At 42.3% G+C, this 25,132-nt stretch overlaps 1 protein-coding gene across 6 annotated transcripts in view; it reads left to right on the forward strand.

Annotated features, from left to right (window-relative positions):
• The first annotated feature begins 2,286 nt into the window (after positions 1–2,286).
• Positions 2,287–25,132, forward strand: part of TRIM2 (tripartite motif containing 2) — a 168,603-nt gene continuing 145,757 nt past the window's right edge. For 3 of the 6 annotated variants that reach the window (XR_003133189.3, XM_049094274.1, XM_025439230.3), the window contains exon 1: positions 2,322–2,454. The gene's annotated coding sequence lies outside the window, so the exon portion shown is untranslated. Of the gene's footprint in view, positions 2,455–25,132 lie in introns of all 6 variants that reach the window. The other 3 variants (XM_049094271.1, XM_049094266.1, XM_049094265.1) reach the window with 2 other exon arrangements.

Here is a 25,132-nt window from a genome sequence, read left to right on the forward strand (position 1 = left end):
TGTTATTATTAGCCTATTTTTCAATTCAAAAGATACACATAACCTTGAAGTGTCACCAGAGACTTTCACCACGTCTATCAGATGCTGAATCTATTCTCTTGAGCACTCTACCACTCTGCCCTCACTGGCAATAGCTGTTGTGGAAAATATAGGCAAGTATAAAGAAATATAGAAAAGTGACATAGGCAAGCATAAAGCCAAGAAGTCCCCTGACTCATGATTATCACATGTATAGTGTATGTATATGTAAGTACACAAAACATGTCATTTTGAAAAAGATTAGGATCGTACCTATTTGTTGTTTTGAATCTCATTTCATATTACTGGTTAATATAATATTCTAACTATAATTATCTTGCTTTTAATTATTCGTTGGAAAGATATTTTTAAATGATTGCATTGCTTAGTATTTTTTAACCTCTTTACCCCTACTCGCATCTTCTACAATGTTCACTCTTAATTTTTGTTAGAAGTGAAGATAATCTGTTTCAATACTTTTATTTTTTCAAATTTGAAACGTATTAGGTGAGGGAGGTGGGGTTTTCTACAGCTGGGTATACACTTTTTTTTTTTTTTTTAAGATTTTATTTATTCACAAGAGACACAGAGAGAGAGGCAGGCTCCACGCAGGGAGCCAGATGTGGGACTGGATCCCAGGACCTGGGGATCAGGGGATCACTACCTGAACCAAAGGCAGATGTTCAACCACTGAGCCACCCAGGTGCCCCGATATATACATTTTTGTTTTCAAGACCTTCATTTGCAAATAAGCATCTGTGTCATATGATCACAAAATTATGTGCTGCAAAGGAGATTCAGGGTAGAAAATGTGGATTTTCAAAACATACAAATTAGATAGTTTTGACAAGTCTTTATTACAAAATTTTCCTGTATGTATTCTTTTATATAAACTATAACCTTAAGATACGGAAATGTCATTTCTTTATGAAAATTGGAAAAAAAAGAAAATTGGATGCATATGGAACTTCACATAAGTGCATTTATGAGTTTAAAAGAGATGCATTTGTACTTGTGTGTATATATGTGCACATGTATACATATATGCAAATATATATTTCAGTCTCAAGCCAGAGGCTATCATCATGTTATTATAATGTGAATAATAAAATCTCATTAACTCAAATATGCCACTAATTTTAAGCTTTTAATTACTCAGATATGAAATATACAATTTATAGTAAGGAGAAACCAATACCAGTATGTGTGTGTATTCAATCCTGTTAGGCTTTGCACAAAGCACTAACTTGTTTCATTTTTTTTTTTTTTAGTACTTGTTTGCTGTTTGATGAGCATAAAATGTCCATACCCCAAAGTAACAAGATGTCATATGAACATTAAAATTTTTTTTCTCTAAGAGACAAAGACAGGCAGAAACATAGGCAGAGTGAGAAGCAGGCTCCCTGCGGGGATCCGGATGCAGGACTGAATCCCAGGGCCCCCAGCTCATGAACTGAGCCAAACTGGCAGACGCTCAACCACTGAGCCACCCAGGTGCTCTGAACACTTAAATTTTTAACAAATAATACGGATAGTCTCATCCACCCTTCTACAATCCCCCACCTAAAACTTCACCTGAAATAGAGCTGAGTTTTGTAACCATGTGTTCATCATAGCCCGTAGTGCAGGGTTGTACTCCAAACAATTCTTGAGTTTCTGTGCACGAGGTCATCCTCGGTCAAGTATTATTCCCACCCGTCTCCCTTCTCTCCATGCATCTTTGCGTGCCCCTCCCCGCTTCTACCCGGCGCTCGCTAGTACTCAGTCTGGGCCGAGCAACTTTTACACAGGATCTCGGGCAGGAGAGAAAAGCAAACACGCTGAAGGGAATGGTGGGATTCATGCTAGAGCTAAGTATAGGTCTAGTGACGCGGTGCGGGGTGGGGGTGAGCCACGCGGTGCCCCCCGTCACCGGGGGTCTGCATTGTCCACGGACCCACACGCTCGGGCTCCCGTCCGCAACGCCACTGCCCTCCTACCCTCGTGAACCGGAATCTGTGGTTTGGAGCAGGCATCCCCTGACATCCTTCCCGGACCGCCTAAAGCCGGCGCGCAGTTGCCAGGGTAACGGCGAGTCCGCGGGGACCGGCTCTCCGCGTTTCCACGGACCCGGCTCCCCCCGAGGCAGGTGCGGTGGGCGGGGCCCCGCGGGGTGGAGCCCCAGGGGCGGGGCGGGGCGGGGCCCCGGGAGCCCGCGGGGCGTGGCTGGCAGGTGCCGCGCGCCCCGCATCCGCTCCACATTCGAATATTTTTAAAAGCACTGCTTTCCGAGAGATACCCCGCTGGCAAGACAGAACGACGACTTCCTTCCGGCTTGATCAAATCCAGCCGCTCCCGGGGAGCTGTCGGCGCGTTGGAGATGGTCCAGGTCACCGAGGGTCTGCAAAGGAGCTCCCCCAGACAGTAAGGCTCTGTTGGCGAGAATACTCTGGAAAGGTGGGGACCTTAGTGGGAGCCACTGAAGCATGAGGGGATCGCGTCCACGCCCCCCTGCGTGCCCCGCGCCTGGGGCCAGGGGGGCCTGTCCAGGCCCAGACACCCGGTGGGAACGAGGCGGAGGCCGGCGGCGCTCACGCAGGCGCCCCTGACACGGGCCGCGGCAGGGTAGGGTAGCCGGGTAGGCGCCCGCCTCCTGCTGGGTTCCACGGATGCTGCTGGGGAGAGTGTGGGATCGAGGCCCAGGGCGAGTGCGAGAGGACTGAGGATTCTGGAGAATTCCTGGGTCCGGGCTGGTCGGCGACCCCAGGCCCCAGCCTGTCCCCTCTGTGTCTCGGGGGGCGGGGCTGCCTGACCCGGTCCTAAACCTGGCAGCCGCGCGGGCGGCACCGGGGAGCGGGGAGCGGGAGCGGGAGCGAGGCCGCGGGAATCGGGGGCTTCCGGCGGGCGGCCTGAGCCGCGGCCCGCGTGCGCCCCCTCGTCCCCGGCGGTGCGCGCTGCCCGAGCCCCGGGAGCCAGAGCGTCGGCGGGCGGCTCGGCGGGGCGGGGCGGGGCGGGGCGGGGCGGGGGGCGCGCTGGGGACCCCGCTGCCCGCCTGCGCGCCCGCAGGACCGGCGGCCGGGGGAGGGGGCTGCGCGCGGCCGTCCGCGGGGCCCCGCTAGCTCCAGGCCTTGTGCAGAAGGGAGAGGAGACGCTCTTTCGGGTTGGGTGGAAACCGTGAGACGAGCCGGTGCTTTCCCGCCCGGGGAGGCCTCGGGGCGCCGCGCGGCGGCCGTCGGTGCGTCCCCGCCGGGCGGGGGCGGGGGCGGGGGGCCCGGGGCCTCGGATCTCGGGGCCTCGGGGGCCTCAGGCTCCCGCCCTAAACCCCGTGCTCCCCCCACCCCCCGCCGCACACGTCGGGTCTTCCAGGGAGACCAGTCGGAGGACCCCAGTTCTCTTTCTCCTCGCACGATGAGTGGGAAGGGCTGTGGGTCCCCCCCGCCCAATGTGGATCGCTAGAGGGAATCTTGTAGTTCAACTTGTTTCTTTTCTTAAGATTTTATTTATTTATTCCTGAGAATGCACAGACAGGAGAGAGAGCAGGCTCCACGCAGGGAGCCCGACGCGGGACTCGATCCCGGGTCTCCAGGATCACGCCCGGGGCCCGAAGGCGGCGCTAACCGCTGAGCCACCCGGGCTGCCCCGTCAACTTGTTTCTATTTTTTTCCCCCCCTCTGGGTAAGATTTCTGACTTTACAGAGCTGGCATTGTGCCAGGGTCGTTCCGCGGGTTCTAGATTTCTTAAGGGAACGTTGGCTTTTCCCTGGCGGTCCCAAGGAGCATCCACCAGAGTCTGTTGCCTGCAGAATGTCAAGGTCAAGGTCTCTTATGCATTTTGATGACGATCTGGCCCAAATGTGTGGTAGTGAGAAGCAGCCTCTGCTCTTGCTGGATCTCCAGCGTCACTGCTGCCGTCTATGAGGCTCGATTCCTTGATGGGGTGTCCGGTTCCTAGTATCAGAGGCTGATGACCACCGAAGGGCCCATCTTCTCCGAGGGGCCAGCCAGAGCCAGGAGCCATCGGATGTTGGGTGTGTGGCAGTCAACTGTGGGTGAGCTGCTTTCCAAGCCTCAGTTTCTTAATCTGTAAAACAGGTAAAACAAAAATGCTATCTCATGGAGATAGGCTAACATTTGTGCTGGTCTTCCAGCTACGTCGTTGGAAGCATATCTGTTATAACTTGAGGATTGACTTAGGAATTAGCTTAGAGGGGCATCTGGCTGGCTGAGTCCGTAGAGTTGTAAGTTCAAGTCTTACCTTGGGTAGAGCAACTAAACAATAAATCTTGAACAACAACAACGTGTGAGGGACAGCATGCCTGGGTGGTTCAGTTGGTTAAATGTGGGGCTCTTGATCTCAGCTCACCTCTTGGTTTCAGGGGTCCTGAGTTCAAGCTCCGTCCTCTGTTCCATGCTAGGCAGGGAGCCTACTTAAAAAAATGTTCGCTTAGAATTTGCCTAAAAACAGATTAACCTATTGATTGCCAATTGGTTTACAGGCAACAAACTAAAGAACTAAAACTATTATGGACATGCTTTTGTTCCCTTTAATTTTACATATCAGGTTATGGCCCTAGGGAAGGGTTGATGTCTCTCTCATCTGAAGGCAAGACTTGATATTTGTGCTTTAATATGCCCCAAATCCTGGTTTTCCATCATGGAGTGTGATTTCTCAGGTTTTTGCTATTGAGTTCCTTGTTAACAAAAACCAGGTGATAAGGTGAAAAAAACTGTAAAAGGAAATTAAGTGAAAAAAAAAATTGTGAAAGGAAATTCATGTGATTCTGAGATTTTAAGTATAAAATTCAACCAGAAAAAAATACCACTACTGAATTCTACTCTGGTAAAAGAATGGTTAGGGTATTGTTTCTAATTTTGTCCATTGGATTTTAAAAAGAATGTGTGTGTGTGTTGAGGGGGGGGGAGGTTGTGTGGCCAACTCCCTGTCAGAGGAGCATGCAACAATTGATCTTGGGGTTGTGAATTTGAGCCCCACGCTGGGTAAAAGGTTACTTAAAAATAAAACCTATTTTTAAAGATGCAGAGAAGCTGCAGGAGGGGTTGAGAATGGAATAACTAAAATAACGGTGAAGGAAAAAGAAGAGAAACTAAAAAGACAAACAAAAACCAAGGGCTGTGTAAGCTGCTAGAAGAATGTAATAAGGGAAAACTAGATATTGGTAGGATATAATGAAAACCTAAAAAATTGTAAAAATAGTGAAGCCACTGAGGTGCTTCAAGAAGAGAATAATTTATCATCCGCCCTTCATGGTCTGGCCTGAGTCGTTTTTAAACCTGGCTGCATGTAAAAATCACCTGGGGACTTTAAAACTCTTCTGTGGCGTGGGTCCCTCTCCAGGCCCAGATTCTGACTTAACTTGTCTGATTCTAAGTGCAGGTTTTTTTTGTCAGAGCTCCCTCCGTGAAACACTAGGGAGAGAGAAACGCCGTACCTAGGATGGCAAAGTCCAGCACTGCAGGGCCCAGCAGGTGGCATAAATGCCGGAAGAAGGCCAGGGGCTTGGCGGGGATTAAGTAGGGAGGGCAGGTGTGATCTGCGGGTGGATGTCAGTCAGCTTTGCCAAATCTTCTGTTTTATCAAGGGAATCTGGAAATCTAGTTTAACTTCTTAATATGAACTCTCCAGATCTTTAAAGGTTAGTAACTAATTAAGGGTAAAGCATTTAAAGGTATGTTGTGCTTGCCAAACAAAACACACCTACTGAAGCTGGCCCACAGGCCAGATTAGGCAACCCCAACCACAAATATCTTCCGAGGGCAGAGCAGGGGCCGACTAGCTCCTCTCCCAGGATCTCTTCTAGCTTCAGCTCTGGTTTGTTTATTCCCCTTTTTTTTTTTTTTTTTTTTTTAGTTTGTTTTAGAGACACAGCGAGAGAGAGCTTGCATGAGCATGCATGAGCCAGGGGAGAATCTCAAGCACACTCCCCACTGAGCCAGGAGCCTGACTCAAGCCTCTATCTTATGACCTGAGCCGAAATCAAAAGACACTTAACTGACTGAGCCACCCAAGGGCCCCTGTTTATGGTTTCTTTTTTAACTTAAACACTCCTTGGCCTCATTCTCTCTGAAAGCATGTGTCTTCCTGGCTAAGTATCTACTCCTTAATAGATCTCTCTAGATTATTTGAATGAAGAAAAATCCTCTCGTTTCCTAAATTTCCCCTGACTTCAAGTTAAGAGGCTGGCTCCTGGAGACTGGGGTAGTGACCCTGGGCCCTAAGGTAGGAGATAACCACATTTACCTCTCCCTAACATTTATTACTCAGAGCTCTCTGGCTCCTTCTGCTGGTCATGGAGGTGGGGTGAATAAAGATTGGGAGGCCTCATCATTTATTAGAAGACCTGGGAACTGCCTGGAAGCTGCCTTCTGGTGTCTCTTTGGTTTGGGAAAAACAAACATGCATATAAGCAGCAGCAATGTTGAAGCATGAGCCATATAAATGGGACTTCAAAAGTTCCCAGTTCACACATCTCTTAAACATTCCTCTACTTTTCCCTGAGCCACACAAGCACTGGAAAATAGTATGTCTCCGTGAGCAAAGACGAGACGTTCAGCACCACTTTGCATAGATAAGAACTTCTATACCAGAAGTAGAAAAAATTCAGACCTAAAAATGTGATTCCACTGGATTCTGCCTGCCTCTTCCATTGGGTTAGGGCTGCTGTTATTTTGTGTAGATGTTGGAGGCAGGTGGTGAAGTAACAGTAAGGCAGGACACCTGTGTCTCTCTGGCTGTTCCCTCTCTGTAGGGCTAAGACCAGGGTGGTACCTCCCTCTCTTCCCAATGATGAGGCACTGAGAGCATTCCAGACTGACCAGAGACCCATGTGTGCAAGGTGGCAGGGACTCAGCACAGAGGAGATAAGCGTTTACTCCAGTGCTGATGAGCAGAAGCCAGCTTTGTTCAAAGCAACTTTGTTAAGCAAGGTGGCACTGTTCCTAAATGAAATCAGTATTCTTTAGCAGCTGCCTATTTCCCAGAGAAAAGGAAAGGAAATAGGTGTTTCCTTGGATTCTGGTTGCCCAAACCCAGAAATGTGTTTCTTGGAAGGCCAGAAGCCACATCAGCCCTGAGACTGGATTCCTAGATGAAGGCATTTCACCCCGTCAGCCCCTGCCTCTAGCTGGGAACCAGCTTCCGAGGACCAGGATGGTGCCATGAAGCCTGTCTGAGGATCTGATAGCGCTTCACTTCAAACCACCAGGCAGCCTCAGGACTAGGGTCCAGGAAAAGGCTGTACGTAAGAGCCCTCCTACTCCATGCTCCTGCTAGTCAAGGGACCAGCCTTACTTGATGCCTGTCTTTCTTCCTCCTGTGGTCCAGGATGCTTGGTAAATACATCAGTTGCCTTGCCCCAGAACCTGCAACATGTTCTGACCCTTTCTGGCTAGATAATGATAGGTTGCCTATGGAAAGTCCTGGCCAATGGACTTGTCCACCAGGCTTCACACAAGCAGCTGGTCTTTTTCCTTGAGATGGTTTATCTGGTTGCCTCTCCATTCTAGAACTTACCTGTTGGCTCCTCCTTTTTGGCAAGTTCACTCTGAATGGAAGATCCACTTAAGTGTGTCCAGGGACAAAGAGAGAAGGGGAAACATACCAGTCCAAGTTTTTGACCTTTGTGTTGGTTTTAGAAAAACTGGTGAAGGGGGAATCTGATGCTGTTGGCAAAAATGCAACTGTATACCCATGACTATTGATCTCTTTCCTGCATGACCAAAGATTCTTATTATAGAAGATGATTAGAAGGTAGAGAAAAGTCATTAAAGTATCCTCCAGGCTGAGAAGGCACTTGAAGAATGAAAAATGGAGCAAGCCACTCCCAAACATTTACACAGAGTTTTATGCAGGATAACTTACTGACAGGGGGATTGGGGAGGTGGGCAGATGATCCAGGCAGTAGGCAGCCATCCTCTCTGCTTCTCGTCTCCAAGTCCAGACCTTACTTCCCAGCTTTTACAGAGCAAGGGTCATGGTGGTGAGGTCACAGGATAATGATGCCGTCTGGTACCAGAGGATCTCGACTAGTTACCTAAAGTGATGCCTTGTGTGTGCCACTTTAGGGATGATCAGAACAAGCTTTCCCACATTCCAGTCAGGTCATACATTCACCTCCACAGGGCCTGGAACATGTAGCCCCAAGGGAGGTCTTGGTGTGACCATGAAGAAGATGGAGGGCCAAAGACGCAGTCAGTGTTGTTAGCCCTCCTACAGAGATTAGTAAGAATATTAGTAAAGCCCAGTTATGTAATACTATGAACTATAATCAGGTTTAAAAAGTAATTCCATTGAAAGTTTTATTTTAGGAGCACCTGGGTGGTTCAGTCGGTTAAGCATCTGCCTTTGGCTCAGGTTATGATCCCAGGGTCCTAGGATCAAGTCCTGCATTGGGCTCCCTACTCCAGGGGGAACCTGCTTCCCCTTCTCCCTCTGCCTGCCACTCCCTCTGCTGCTCTCTCTCTCTCTCTCTCTCTCTGTGTGTGTCGAATAAATAATAAATGAAATCTTCAAAAGAAAAAAAAAAGGAAAAAAGAGAAAGTTTTATTTTGAAGTAGATTCATCATTGTATAGTAGCAAACTAAAAAGTGAATTATCCTTTTAATGTATAGTTACATATGGTGGGCAAAAAAGTGCCCAAAGATTATAATGAAATTTTTAAATGAAATCTATTAAATAATTACTTTTTCCCACTGAGTATGAAAATGAAGAAGCATTTGACAGTTTTTATTTTTATTTTTTTTTAATTTGTTTTTTATTGGTGTTCAATTTACCAACATACAGAATAACCCCCAGTGCCCGTCACCCATTCACTCCCACCCCCCGCCCTCCTCCCCTTCTACCACCCCTAGTTCGTTTCCCAGAGTTAGCAGTCTTTACGTTCTGTCTCCCTTTCTGATATTTCCCACACATTTCTTCTCCCTTCCCTTATATTCCCTTTCACTATTATTTATATTCCCCAAATGAATGAGAACATACAATGTTTGTCCTTCTCCGACTGACTTACTTCACTCAGCATAATACCCTCCAGTTCCATCCACATTGAAGCAAATGGTATTTGTCATTTCTAATAGCTGAGTAATATTCCATTGTATACATAGACCACAGCTTCTTTATCCATCATCTTTCGATGGACACCGAGGCTCCTTCCACAGTTTGGCTATTGTGGGCATTGCTGCTGTAAACATCGGGGTGCAGGTGTCCCGGCGTTTCATTGCATCTGTATCTTTGGGGTAAATCCCCAATAGTGCAATTGCTGGGTCGTAGGGCAGGTCTATTTTTAACATTTTGAGGAACCTCCACACAGTTATCCAGAGTGGCTGCACCAGTTCACATTCCCACCAGCAGTGTAAAAGGGTTCCCTTTTCTCCGCATCCTCTCCAACATTTGTCGTTTCCTGCCTTGTTAATTTTCCCCATTCTCACTGGTGTGAGGTGGTATCTCATTGTAGTTTTGATTTGTATTTCCCTGATGGCAAGTGATGCAGAGCATTTTCTCATATGCATGTTGGCCATGTCTATGTCTTCCTCTGTGAGATTTCTGTTCATGTCTTTTGCCCATTTCATGATTGGATTGTTTCTTTGCTGTTGAGTTTAATAAGTTCTTTATAGATCTTGGAAACTAGCCCTTTATGTGATACGTCATTTGCAAATATCTTCTCCCATCCTGTAGGTTGTCTTTGAGTTTTGTTGACTGTATCCTTTGCTGTGCAAAAGCTTCTTATCTTGATGAAGTCCCAATAGTTCATTTTTGCTTTTGTTTCTTTTACCTTCGTGGATGTATCTTGCAAGAAGTTACTGTGGCCGAGTAAAAAGGGTGTTGCCTGTGTTCTTCTCTAGGATTTTGATGGAATCTTGTCTCACATTTAGATCTTTCATCCATTTTGAGTTTATCTTTGTGTATGGTGAAAGAGAGTGGTCTAGTTTCATTCTTCTGCATGTGGATGCCCAATTTTCCCAGCACCATTTATTGAAGAGACTGTCTTTCTTCCAATGGATAGTCATATGACAGTTTTTAAAATTAGCTCTTGCCCTCATGTTTTTTTTGTCCTCATGTTTTTTTTTCCCCCAAAGATTTTATTTATTTATTTATGATAGACATATATATATATATATAGAGAGAGAGAGAGAGGCAGGCTCCATGCCAGGAGCCTTGGGCGGGACTCGATCCCAGGACTCCAGGATCCCACCCTGGGCCAAAGGCAGGCGCTAAACCGCTGAGCCACCCAGGGATGCCCCTATCCTGATGTTTAGAGGAGAAGACTTATACACAAAAACCAGGTAAAGAATGTAACCAGGTGTCAGGCAAAGCCTGACTCATCAGAAAACGAACAAGTGACACCGGGAGTCTGTTCTATGCCAAGACTTCAAAGCCCGGACACTGTTGTTTGCAGGTGCAGTCAGGGTACTCTGTGGTGGCTCCTGAGCTTTGGGAGAGGGGCTAGACCTGGAAAGGTAAACAGAGGTGGAGGCCTTTGTCACTGAAGGCAAACAGCACAGTGGCTTGAAAGTCTGAATGAGTGGGGACTTGGCTCTCACTTTGGATAGTTAATGGGGAGGAAGAGGAGCGGCCTTCTTTCTGGAGTCAGGTGACCGGGATTTGTATTCTAAAGGTGTGTGACCTTGAGCAGTTTGCTGTAACAAGCCGTCTCTGTTTCCTCATCTGTAAATGGGGACAACCATTGCATTATTTTAAAGAACAAGAATGGATGCCAGGGCTCCAGCATGGCTCATGGCACACAGATGATTAACCTGTGATGAGTATTGTTATCAAAGACAAAGACAGAAGATGGGACTTTACCTGACTTCAGTGTCAGGATCAAGACTTTAAACTTGCTCCCACGACAATGTGGAGCCACTGTGGAATCTTTAGGAAGTGAAAACTTCCTAGTACCACTTGTACAAAAACATTGCATATTTACAAATTCCTGCATGACCATTTAAATCTCTGTTTGGATTTCATCTTCTCTCTTGCATCCATAATTCAAACTTTAATACTGTAATTTGTTCAAATTAATCATGATTTAAGTATACTCCCTTAAATCCGTAAGAGCACTATCTCCCAGGATGGTTTGCGAGGAAACCCTGTGATCCATGGTCAGCATCGCATCGACTTCCAGCCTTTCTGCACAACTGTCAGTAGCTGTGAGTGTAATAATGTAGGAAGCTGCGACAGCCAGTTACTACTATTGCAAATGAATTTTCTGGAGCATCAATGCTCAAAATTTTTATTGTATAAGATTACCTAATTTCCACTAGGATATTATTCTTCTCAGACATGTCCCCACAACTCATTATTTTGAGCTATTTTAAGTAAAAGTTACAACTTTACTGTGCTTTTGGCTTAACAATGAATAATATGTTTCCACTGTTGTATCTCTATTTTACAACTTTCCAGAACTGTTCAGCACAATTTTTAGAATATGAGTCAGTTGCAATCTTCACACTGTGGTTTTAAAACATCTTTAAAACATCTTTTTATGACCCTGCCGACTGAGATATTTCTCTGAAATTGTTCTCTCCACTCTTCACCTCCCCCCTTTCCTTAATTCCGTTGAACTGTCTTTGTTAAGCATAATCATTGAGGAGAATAAGCTATGTTACCTGACACCACCTCATGAAATAAGCATTTCTGAGATGGTCCACTGATCTCATGAGTTTCCCAAGAGGAAAACAAAGTAGTCTTGTGAGTGAATATTAGCATTTTTAGAAAATGATTGTTTTCCAGGCTTCATTTTTAAAAAGGAGTTGCAAGGGTTGGGGGCTAGCTCTCTGCCTTGTAAACAAGAACATTTTCAATTTTCTGTTCGTTCATTTACATTGCTGTTTCCCCAGAAGAGAGAGGGAGGCTAGGTAGGATCCTCTTGCCAATGTGAATTAACTCATCACATTGACCACACTTTTTGGACTTCCATTTACCATCCATTCTCTAGTATTCTGAGTAACAAAGATTTTGTTGTACTTTGAACTAAAATAGGTCCTTTTAGTTCAGTGCTCTGTATTAAAAAAGTCATCTCTGCTGCTGGGGTACCTGGGGGGCTCAGTTGCTTAAGCATCTGCCTTCGGTTTGGTCAAGATCCCAGGCTTCTGAGATGGAGCCCTACCTCCTTGAGCAACCTGCTCAGCCAGGAATCTGCTTCCCCTCTCCGTCTGCCTGGCACCCCCACCCCTGTGTTCTCTCTCTTTCTCTCTCTCTCAAATAAATGAATAAAATCTTTAAAAATTTTTAAAAAATAACATCTGCTGATTGAACATATATACTATATGGCAGGCATCGTCCTTCTCCTGGTGCATGCACAGTCCCATTCAGTCCTAACAGGAATCCTGTAGCAAATTGTTGTCCTCATTTTAGAGGTGAGAAAACTGAAGCCCAGACAGTTGGATAAATTCTCCAAGGTCACTGGCTACTAAGAAGCATGTTCAGGGGTTTGACTCAGACCTGTCTGACTTTGAAACCATTGCTCTTTCCAGTATATTCTACATACCATATGATGCACAGCAGAATCCCTTGGAATATGCTATTCCCCGTTTTGAGTTTTATTTGAGTTCTCTACCTAGTGAATGATTCATGCTTAAAAAAGTCACAGAAGAGACCAATACACTTACCAGTTTTCTTGGTATCATCTAGTTCTCACATGGGAGGTCTAACAAATTTCCCAGATGACTGAATATTGGGCAGTATTCCAAGATGTAAACGATGTCTAAGGCCCACTCAAAAGCATAAGTAAAGGTTACTCCATGGACTACTGGCAAATAAATGCACTGTCCCCTTCTTTATGGTACTTCACTGGAAACGTTCATCCTCTAGAAAAAAATCGATAATGCAAGACTGGAAAAACCCAAGTGCTTAGGAAAACTTGGTCAGACTCTAATCATGAATAAGCCCAAAGAAGCCTAAAGCTCATAAGTAAAATCCATGTGCACGTTGTGTCTGTATGGGGCCAACTTTGCCAACTTACTCTTAGGAGAAACTATTTTTGTAGTTTAGTGATAACATAGACAATAGTCTACATTCCTACAATCCAAATTTCTAAATCTTCAAGGTAGGGACAATAGTTTTGATTTTTCATCCTGGCACTTAGCTTACTGCTTGGCATGTAGTACATGATAAACAAATATTTGTTTGAATGAATATATTAGGGTTCTTCAGAGAAATGGAACCTATTGGATCCGTATGTATTATTATTATTATTATTATTAGGAATTGGCTCACATAATAATGGAGGTTAGCAAGTCCAGTCTGTAGGGTGGGACATCAGGCTGGAGACCAAGGGAGAGCCAATTTTTCAGTTCAAAAGCCATTAGGCAGGAAGAGCCCATGTTGTAGATCAAGTCCAAGGGCAGTCTGTTGGTGAATTCTCTATTACTCAGGAAAGGGCCATCTTTTCATTCTATTCAGTCATTCAACTGATTGGATGAAGTCCACTCACATTATGGAGGGCAATCTGCTTCATTCTACCAATTAAATCATTAATCTCATCCAGAAACAACTTTGCAGAAACACTCAGAATAACGTTTGACCAGATATTTGGGCACACTGTGGCCCTGTCAAGTTGACATATTAGCCATCACAATGAGTGGTTGAGTAAATGGGAAATAGTAGTTTCTGAGCTGTGGCAGAGCAAGTGGTATGGCAGGCGTTGGTCTTTATCATTGTAGGTTTAGTTAAAATGGCATAGACTACAAAGATTGAAACCATGATGCCTTTCCAGGCAGATCTTCCTTTGGTCAATTTTGCCCAAGTGATTCAAGTTAACACTGGATCAAGTGAATTAAAGAAAGGGGTGGAGACATGTCCCATATTCTCCAGAATCAAGGGATGACAGGGTATCTCTATAAGGGGTAAGATCTTTTTGGTGGTGGAATCCTAAAAACATGCAAGAACCTAGTTTTTCCAAGAACTTATAGTAAAAAGAAACTTTATGCTACCAAAGAATATGTAGCCATCTTTAAGACTAATTTGTTTAGTTGACTTAATGCAACTTAAAGTGGTTACTGTAAATTTCTAAAACTTGTAGATTATTGATCTCTAAAATTATAACTCCTGTTATATAGTCTGAGTTTTCTAGAATAGCACTTTCATGTGCTATGAAATAAAGAAGCCTATGAAACATGCCCCTGCTTTGTGATTTAAGTCGTATTTCTTTTTGTTATTTACTTAATACTGTACATTTTTAGACAAAAGGTCGGGGGGGAAGTGTTATTAAGGACGTTAATGAACACTTTGCTCACTCAGGGTTGACATCTGCACAGTCTTTACTGAGGCAAATTTTCTTTCACCTAACTTCATTTACTTTTCCAATTAAATTAGCTTCTCCTTGAAAAGTGTTCTCGTATTCTAATGTTGCTTTAATCTCTTTTTTATATATAAATAAATACATAAACTTAACTTTAAAAATAAATAGAAATTTTATTTTATTTTTAAAGATTTTTATTTATTTATTTGAGGAGAGCACCAGCATTGGGTGGGGGGGGGAGAGGCAGAGAGAGAGGGAGAAGCTGACTTCTCTCTGAGCAGCAGCCTGAAGGGGTCTTGATCCCAGACCCCAGGATCATGACCTGAGCTGAAGGCAGATGCTTAACTGACTGAGCCACCCAGCGCCCCTAGAATAGAAACTTTAAGAGCTATACTTAAGTATAGCTCTTACCTTTCTACTCCGCCATCTTCTTGTCCTCCTCCCTGAAGATGACCACTTTCAACATTCTTAGCCCTTAATTTGCTGTTTCCTGTTTCTAAAAATTAACCTCTTTCTGCTATTTCCTTTTGTTTTTTTAATTCAAAAAGGTAATATATTTACAGAGCTCAAAATTTAAAAGAAAAAAAAGGATAAAAACAATGAAAAGTCTCCTTCTTACCCTGGTCCTCAGTCTCCCTCCTCCTATCTCTGGAGGCGACCAACAGACAGCCTCTCATTTATCCTTCCTGAGATTTCCTTGCATATACATACACTACTATTTACTGATCAATTTCAGGTGATAGATTTTGACTCTCAATCACAGTAGATGAAAACTTCTCTTTCTGGGATGCCTGGGTGGTTCAGTGGTTGAGCGTTTGCTTTTCATTCAGGTCGTGACCCTGAGGTCCTGGGATCGAGTCCCACATCAGGCTCCCTGCAGGGAGCCTGCTTCTCCCTCCACCTGTGTCTCTGCCTCTCTCTCATGAATAAATAAAATATTAAAAAAAAAGAAAGGAAAAAATTTCTCTTTCTTTCCTACACTCTATTTTCTCTTTCCTTCCCCACAACTTATAAGTCTTGATTAAATCACTACTTATATTATTATGACTATATAAATGTTGTCACTAGGGAGCCAAGTGGTTTACTATAATTATGTTTCCTTTAATACACTGCATTTTGTTTTTCCCAAAGCTAATAATCACTTCATTTTTTCATCAGCTTTTCTACGGACCTATTGTCAATATTTTTTTCAAATGCTCCAGGAGATAAGTCACATGGTTATTAATCATTTCTTTCATTTAAAAAATTCCAAACATTTTATTGGTTCTACTTTCCTTCCCTCTGAGACTTTCCTGTCTTATACCTCTGTCCTACTGTAATTTGGAAGTTTGTTTGTTTGTTTTTTTCTCTGCTTCCAGTGTGCTATTGTTTTGGGACTTGTTTTTGTCATTCTCCTGTGTTTGATTCTTTTTTTTCTTGAACCCTGATGTCTTTTTACTTCTTGATTTAATTCTGTTTTTCTAAAATACAACCACTAGTAGTTTTTTTTATAAAGGGCACATGCAAAGTAATTTTTGAGTCCTCAAATATATGAAAATGTCTTGATCCTATCACATCCTTCAGAGTTTGGCTGGATATAGAATGCCCAGATTAACATTATTTTTCCTCAGGATTCTGAAAGGTCCTCCACCACCTTCTGGTCCACATTATTGCTGCTGGGAAGTCCTTTACCATTCCCTTTCTGTTTCCTTCAGTATTTTTTATACCATTGTTTTTGATATCTCACAGTGATGTGCCGTGAATTCAGTGTTTTTTCATTAATTATTTTGGTCACTAAGCTCTTCTTTTTAAACATATTTGTATTTAAATTCAGTTTAGTTAACATGTAATGTATTACTAGTTTCAGGGGGGGTAGAATTTAGTGATTTATCTATCAGTTGAGTGTAACACCCAGTGCTCATCACCCAGTTATCACATCCCCCACCCACTCTCCTCCAGCAACTCTGTTTGTTCCCTATAGTTAACAGTCTCTTGTGGCTTGTCTCCCTCTCTGATTATGTATTATTTTTCCTTCCCTTCCCCTATGTTCATCTGTTTTGTTTCTTAAGTTCCACATATGAGTGAAATCTTACCATGTAGGCCTTCTTAACATGGAAACCCATGTCTTTCATTTCTGGGAAAATGCACTCTTTTCACTTTGCTAATTTCTTCCCCTTTTCTGGAACTCTCGTTAGCTAAACATACCACTTGAATTGATCTTCTAATTTTCTCATCTTTTATGCTATTGAGATCTTCTGTTTTCAAATTTGTAATTTCTAAGGTGTTATTTCTGTTCTTTTATTTTTCTTAACTATCCTGGACTTTCATGGATGTTATATTTTTTGAGGGGGGAGGGCTCTGAAGATATTAAATATAGTGGATTTTTAAAAAAGATTTTATTTATTTATTCATGAGAGATACACATACACACACACACACACACAGACAGACACATAGAGAGTGAGAGAGAGCGGGGCAGAGACACAGGTAGAGGGAGAAGCAAGCTCCATGCAGGGAGCCCAACATGGGACTCGATCCCTGGTCTCCAGGATCACACTGGGCTGAAGGCGGCGCTAAACCACTGGGCCACCTGGGCTGCCCAATATAGTGGATTTTTAAAGACATTTCTTCTAGTCTTTGTATTGTTTCAGTGGCCTCTGAGTTTCTTTTTTTTTTTTTCCTGTTTGTTTCAGACTTTCCCTTCTCTTGAATGTCTGATGATCTTTGGCTGCCCACATACTTAAGAGTGAAGCTCTAAGATGTTGGATTGCAGTCTTTGTGTGATTGGTGGGTATGGCAGTTGGTGGACCTTCTTTGAAGAATGAGCTAGTAAGCCAGGTTTTCTTTGGGAGACCCCAAAAGGCAGTATAGGGAGAATTTTTCTTTCATGGGAACATTTAGTTTCTTTTAAGACTAAGAAGTCTCCTAAGAATACTTCTGCTTTGGATAGATAAAATTGATCTTTGCCATTCTGTAAGCATGAAAGAAAAGAAAATCTGGAATGTCTACCATTCAGTATACAGACTTCACTTTATTCACCAGCTTTCAGTTCGGTGTGCTTCTCCCTCCCAGGAGTCTGTCTTAGATTAAAATTGTGCTCTTCACTGAGTGTTACATGATTTGTTGGAAAATTGAATTTAAATACAATAAAATATATTAGAAGAAAAAAAGAGAAAATTCTCTTCTTGAGTAGAGGCTGTTAATTTTTAAATCTTTCTTGCCTACCTGTCGAGCTCTGTGTGTGTTGTGGAATCAGCCACATAGTAATACCGAGCATTTACACTCTGCAGTTAGAATGTTTGGGTTCAGATCTTGGTTTCACTAATTACCAGCTGTCTGACTTCTCTCAAGTTCTCTAAGCCCTGTAGTTAGTGACTTCATGCTAAAAGTGAATGGAACAATGCCCAGAGAGGGAAGGAGCCCATAATTTGGATTTCATTTCTCTTTAATCTGGGCTATTTTGTCTTTTAAAAAAAGATTTAATTTTTGAATAATCTCTACAACCAATGTAGGGCTCAAAACTAAAACCCCAAGATTAAGAGTCTCATGCTCCACTGACTGAGCCAGCCAGGCATCGCTGGGCTATTTTGTATTTTAAAACTTTCTTCTATAACACACAAACTAATGAAAGCACAAAGGAATACAATTGCACACATGATCTTTCTGCAAAGATGGCATAGAGTTTTCCACTGAAGTAATTCATTGTTCACAGATTTTGGCAATAAGGAAAGGAAAAAGTCTCTAAACAAATAGCCCATTGAAGACCATACCATGACATGAGGATGATGCAATGGCAACATGAAAATAAATCCTGAATGAAAATTTTGTGTTACAAAAGGATCAAAAGCTGTCCAACAAAAATGGCAAAGAAACAATGTTTGTTTTGAAGTCTTACTCAGTTTTCATGTTTGACTTTACCTTTGGAGTTTTTAACGAGTTTGTGCTTCTTGTTCACCGCCATACTTAGAGTCAGCAGGGTGTATTTCTCAGCTCCTACATTCCCTGCACCTTTGGGATAAGTGTAAGATTGTCGAGTGCAGAGAGCCCTACACCTCCCATAGTAAGAGGGGAAGAAGGGAAACAAGTAGCTGCTGGGAGGAAAGTGCAGGAGGGAAAAGATGTAGACATACTTCAGTCAAACCTCCATAAATAACACCATATAGGGAGAAGGAGACAGGTCGCCCTCAGGCTCTGTCCCCCAGTGAACCTAGGCTTGCCGGGGTTGTTCTAGGTGGTCCTAAATCCCTCCACACAGAATTTCTCTTCTGCAGATTTTTTGGCTTGGAAGGATAGAAAATGACAAAGTATGTAAGTGTTTGAATAACATGAAATATAAAAATATGTACTTTCCAAGGCTCATTTGCCAATTTCCTTGTCATTTACTTCGTTCTTGATTTATCTGTGGTGATTAAAAAAAAAACAGGGAAAATATAGCTAGCTACTTATATGTAAAGAAAACATTTTAAATAGGAAAAATGTGCACAGGTGTATGTGCAATGATTTTTTTTTTGCATTTGTAATATTAATTTACCTGCAGTAGGGGACTGGTTAAATAAGTTGTGCTATGTTCATAAAAGAGCATACTTGCAAATACACACCAAGAAATGGGCTTATAGAACTAAACATTTCAATAAGGAGAGTTATCCACAATATGTTATTGGTAGTAAGATAAGGATATCATAAATTATTATGAATTATTTTGTTTTAGCAAGCACTGTTTTTTTCTTTAAAGATTTATTTATTTATTTTAAAGCAAGAGTGCAGGGGGAGGGGCAAAGGGAGAGGGAGAGAGAGAATCTCAATCCAACTCCCCACTGAGTGCGGAGCCCTATGCCGGACTAGATCTTACCACCCCAAGATCATGACCCGAGCTAAAATCAAGAGTCAGACATTCAACTGGCTGAGCCACCCAGGTACCCCTTGATAAGCACTGCTTTAATGATATATTAGTTAATTTTTTTTAAGATTGTTGTTTATTTATTTATTTGACAGAGAGAGAGCCAGAGAGTGTAAGTGGAGGGAATGGCAGGGGGAGAGGGAGAAGCAGGATTCCTGCTGAGCAGAGAGCCCAATGTGGGGCTTGATCCCAGGACCCTGAGATCATGGCCTGAGCTAAAGGCAGATGCTTAAACAACTGAGCCACCCAGGCACCCCAATAATATGTTTGTTTAGAAAATCATCTGGTATGATGCTAAACTATTAAGGAATCAGTTCTATGTGGTAGGATAATAGATATAATTGAATTTTTGCAAAGAACATTTATTGCTTCTGAAACTAGAAAAAAATGTATATAGTGACCAAAGGCAGGCAGCAGGAAGCACAAAGTTAGAAGAAAATGACCTTACTATATATATGTTGGATAATCATGATTGATTGAGGTTAAAACTATAAACTTTCCTTGAAATAACTCAAAATGTTAATTTTTTATTTTATCAAATGAGACCATTTTAATAGACTTAAATATATAACATACTGTCTTAATTTAGAAAGTATGAGTGGTACATATACAGTGATTGATTTAATTACACTGTTAAAAGGTCTTTAATTTTTTGATTCTCTGTTTTAATTTTTAAATATTTTATTTAAATTCAATTTGCCAACATATAGTGTAACACCCAGTGCTCATCCCATCAAGTGCCCTCCTCAGGGCCCGTCACCCAGTTACCCTATCCCCCCACCCACTTTCCCTTCTGCAACCCTTTGTTTGTTTCCCAGGGTTAGGAGTCTCTCATGGTTTGTCTTCCTCTCTAATTTTCCCCATTCAATTTTCCCCCTTCCCTTATGGTCCCTTTCACTATATCTTATATTCCCATATGAATGAAGCCATATGATAATTATCTTTCTCCAATTGACTTATTTCACTCAAATAATACCTTCCAGTTCCATCCCTGTCGAAGCAAATGGTGGGTATTCATCCTTCCTGATGGCTGAGTAATATTCCATCGAATATATACACCACATCTTTATCCATTCATCTGTCAAAGGACATCATGGCTCCTTCCACAGTTTGGCTATTGTGGACATTGCTGCTATGAACACTGTGGTGCAGGTGTCTCATCATTTCACTGTCTTTGGGGTAAATCCCCAGTAGTGCAATTGCTGGGTCATAGGGTAGCTCTATTTTTAACTCTTTGAGGAACCTCCACTCTGTTTTTCAGAGTGGCTGTACCAGTTCACATTCCCACCAATAGTACAAGAGGGTTCCCCTTTCTCCACATCCTTGCCAACATTTGTTGTTTCCGGTCTTATTAATTTTAGCCATTCTCATTGGTGTAAAGTGGTATCTCCTTGTGGTTTTGATTTGTAATTCCCTGATGGCCAATGATGCGGAGCATTTTCTCATGTGCTTGTTGGCCATGTCTATGTCTTTCTTTGGCAAAATGTCTGTTCATGTCTTCTGCCCATTTCATGATTGGATTGTTTGTTTCTTGGGTGTTGACTTTGATAAATTCCTTATAGATCTTGGGTACTAGCTCTTTATCTGATACGTCATTTGCAAATATCTTCTCCCATTCTGTAAGTTGTCTTTTAGTTTTGTTGAGTGTTTCCTTCACTGTGCAAAAGCTTTTTATCTTGATGAAGTCCCAATAGTTCATTACTGCTTTTGTTTCCTTTGCCTTCATAGATGTATCTTGCAAAAAGTTGCCGTGGCCAAGTTCAAAAAGGTTGTTGCCTATTCTCCTCTTGGATTTTGATGGATTATTGTGTCACATTTAGATCTTTCAACCATTTTGAGTTTATCTTTGTGTATGGTATAAGAGATTGGTCCAGTTTCATTCTTCTGCACGTAGCTGTCCAATTTTCCCAACATTATTTATTGAAGAGACTATCTTTTTTCCAGTGGATATTCTTTCCTGCTTTGTGGAAGGTTAGTTGACCATAGAGTTTAGGGCCCATTTCTGGGTTCTCTATTCTGCTCCATTGATCTCTGTGGTCTGTTTTTGTGCCAGTACCATGCTGTCTTGATGATCACAGCTTTGTAGTACAGCTTGAAGTCAGGCATTGTGATGCCCCCAGCTTTGGTTTTCTTTCTTTTTCAACATTCCTCTGGCTATTTGGGTCTTTTCTGGTTCCATACAAATCTTGAGATTATTTGATCTAACTATGTGAAGAAAGTCCATTGTATTTTGATAGGGATTGCATTGAACGTGTAAATTGCTCTGGGTAGCATAGATATTTTCACAATATTTATTCTTCCAATTCATGAGCATGAAATATTTTTGCATCTCTTTGTGTCTGCCTCGATTTCTTTCCTAAGTGTTCTGTAGTTTTCAGAGTACAGATCCTTTACCTCTTTGGTTAGGTTTATTCCTAGGTATCTTATGGTTTTTGGTGCAATGTAAATGGGATTGATTCCTTAATTTCTCTTCCTTCAGTCTCATTGTTAATATATAGAAATGCACTGGATTTCTGTGCACTGATTTTGTTTAGCAATCTTGAGGCAGAGTCTTTAAGGTTTTCTATGTACAGTATCATGTCATCTGTGAAGAGGGAGAGTTTGACTTCTTTGCCAATTTGCATGCCTTTTATTTCTTTTTGTTGTCTGATTGCTGAGGCTAGGGCTTCTAGTACTATGTTGAAAAGATCTTTAAAATACATTCTCAAAGTGTTGATTTTTTCCAGCTATAATCTAGCACTTATTTAAAATTCCTCAAAAGATTTTCATTTGATATAATTCTGTAGTTAGTGGAGGCAACTTGTTCTCTTCAAGAAATCAATCTATATTGAAGTGCTGAGGGACACCCGGGTGGCTCAGTGGTTGAGCATCTGCCTTTGGCTCAGATCATGATCCCAGGGTCCTGGGATGGAGTCTCTCATCAGGCTCCTCACAGGGAGCCTGCTTCTCCCTCTGCCTGTGTCTCCGCCTCTCTGTGTCTTCCATGAATAAATAAATAAAATCTTATTTTTTTTAAACGAAGAGCAGAGAAGTTGCTATTCATGACATAGTTGGGACCACAATTTCAGGCAGGCAATGTATTGTTGTGACTGGCATGCTTCAGCAAATGCAGACTCACACATCATGCTTTAATGTATAGACTGAACATATCTTGTTTGCTTTACTGAATTATCTATCCATACACTTGTTATCTGAGTGGCAACAGTCTTAGTTATCAGATTATACAAGGAAAATCTATGTCATATGCCCTGCTTTTTGCACTCTACCTTGCTATATGAATTTTGATTTAATTCTACTTGACTGTTTGAGGGAGTATTTTTTTTTTACCTGTCATTTCTCTGGTGTGATTCAAGTTTTAAAAATGTATACAAATATATATGCATATGGATAGTGTATAAATGAGGGTATATGTATTTATAGAATGTTTTACTCAAAAAGATTTTAAATGCTAAACTATAGCATTTATTTTATTTTACTTTATTTTAAATATTTATTTATTCATGAGAGACACAGAGAAAGGGGCAGAGACATAGGCAGAGGGAGAAGCAGACTTCCTGTGAGAAGCCCAGTGCAGGACTTGATCCCAGGACCCTAGGATCATGCCCTGAGTTGAAGGTAGACACTCAACCACTGAGCCACCCAGGTGCCCTTAAACTATAGCATTTATAAAGATTTTTATATTGATGAAGGTTCCTATCATCCTTCACCATAACATTGACAAAAGTGCCAACTTTGTGAAATGCTTCTTCAACTTTCCAGATAGTCTGTGATAGGAATATATTTGAATTTTTGACTTCTCAATGTCTATGCCTGCCATCTATCTATGGCTAAATATGGCACGTGTAGACCATGTACATTTCCCTCTCTAGCACAGTACTTAGCACGAGTGAGGGATGTGTCATTCTGTCATGGCATCCACATAGTGAGGCATATTCTAGTGTCATCTGCATCTGCAAAACAGATGTGTCCTTGTGTGACTGTCCATGGAAGAGTTTGTGGCACCTGCAGCTGGGATGTTTGGATGGTACATTTCAACCCACTGCATAGCCAAGTACATGCTGAAGTGAATGGCCCAATTGTTGGGGCTGACAGTGTTACCCTTTTAATTAAAGAAGAGAGAGTAAAAGAAGGCAGAGAATGAGGGGAGGAGGAGGAGCAAGAGAATAACTACAGAAAGGAGGCTTAGAAGAAGTGGCATGCTGTATCTCCTAGGTAGTATGGGGTGTAGCCAGCTTTTGAACAGCTGTCAGATGACACATCAGCATATCCACTATCTAAGAGGGGACAAGGTTTTTTCCCATGCTCAAGTGGCCAAATATAAACCACTATAGATATTTACCCAGTATATATTTGATATTTGATTGTGTCTAATGCATTCTGTAACTCAGTTCCTGCCGAAGTGCTTTTAACATAGCAGAGTTTCAATAAATATGCATTTAATTAACTAATAGAAAAAAAGGGTAATTCCTAGTTCAAGGTTTAGAGATTGTGGATTCAGTGACTTCTAAAATAGTTTTTCTTTTGGAAGGCTTCAAAAGTACACAAAAGTAGAAAGAAGAGTATAGCAAGCTTCCATGAATTAAACCCATTGTCAACAATTATCAACCTTTTGCCAACCTCGTTCCTCCTCCCCATAACTTTTTTGCTGTTTTGTTTTTTGCTGATGTATTTTATTTTATTTATTTAAAAAAATGTTAAAGTTTTTTTTTTTAAGATTTATTATTTATTCATGAGACACACACACACACACACAGAGGCAGAGACACAGGCAGAGGGAGAAGCAGGCTCCATGCAGGGAGCCCAACGTGGGACTCGATCCTGGGTCTCTAGGATCACACCCAGGCTGCCCTTGCTGATGTATTTTAAAGCCAATTTCAGATATGCCATTTCACCTATAAATAGTTTGGTTAGGATAACTAACAGACAGGACTTTTTAAAAAATCAAAAGCATAACCACCATACAATGATCATACCTAATGATATTAACAGTAACTCTTAAATCTCCTCTAATATCTCATCCATATTCAAATTGATTGTCTCAAAGCCATCTTTTGATGGTTCGTGGAATCAGAAGGGAAATTATGTGCACTTCACACCTGGTTTTTATGTCTCTTGTATTTTTTTTTTTCCATAGTCCCACTGGCCCTGTTTTTTAAGTGACTTTTTCTTTTTCTTTTCCCTTTCCTTTTTTCCCCTCCCTCCCTCCTTTCTTTCTTCCTTTCCTTTTCCTTTCCTTTCCTTTCCTTTCCTTTCCTTTCCTTTCCTTTCCTTTCCTTTCCTTTCCTTTCCTTTCCTTTCCTTTCCTTTCCTTCCATTCTTTCTCCCACACCTTTCTTCCTTCCTTTCCTTCTTTTCTTTTCTTTCTTTTAGAAACCAGGGCATTTATCCATTACAGTGATTTTTAACTGGCTCTAGGAACACTTCCAGGAGGGAGTTGATGATGATGCCCGATTTTCAGATTTTCATTCCCAGTATCCTCTGGAATGGTGTCTGTGCTGATGAGATTCTGGGTTCGATCTTGCCTGTTCCTACAGCGCACAAATGTGTATTGAAAGCCTAGGGTGTGCTGCATCCTGTCCCACGCGGAGATGAGGGGAATCCCAGTGCTTGCTCTGCTGCAGTGATGAGTGGTGGTGAAACATGGTGAGAGCACAGAGAATCACCCGGCTCAGAAGGGGGAGACAGTGCCCTTGAGTTAGGATAGTTTGAGAAGCAATGCAGAGGTGCCATTTCAAGGCCTCAGGAATGAAGGTCTGAAGTAGAGTGTCCCAGGAGGACAGGACCTTGGAAAGCAGGAGAGCAGCCCAAAGGAGCATTCTGGGTCAGAGTAGGGGAAGCAAGCACAATGAATGAGTGCCGGGAGGGCAGAGGGCTCCTTGGGGCTTCTCCCCAGGTGCTTGGGAGGAGAATGGATTTTTTTTTTAAGATTTTATTTATTTATTCATGAGAGACAGAGAGAGGCAGAGACACAGACAGAGGGAGAAGCAGGCTCCCTGGGGAGAGCCCC

Source organism: Canis lupus, chromosome 15, assembly GCF_003254725.2.
Source record: "Canis lupus dingo isolate Sandy chromosome 15, ASM325472v2, whole genome shotgun sequence".
NCBI classification, from domain to species: Eukaryota; Metazoa; Chordata; class Mammalia; order Carnivora; family Canidae; genus Canis; species Canis lupus.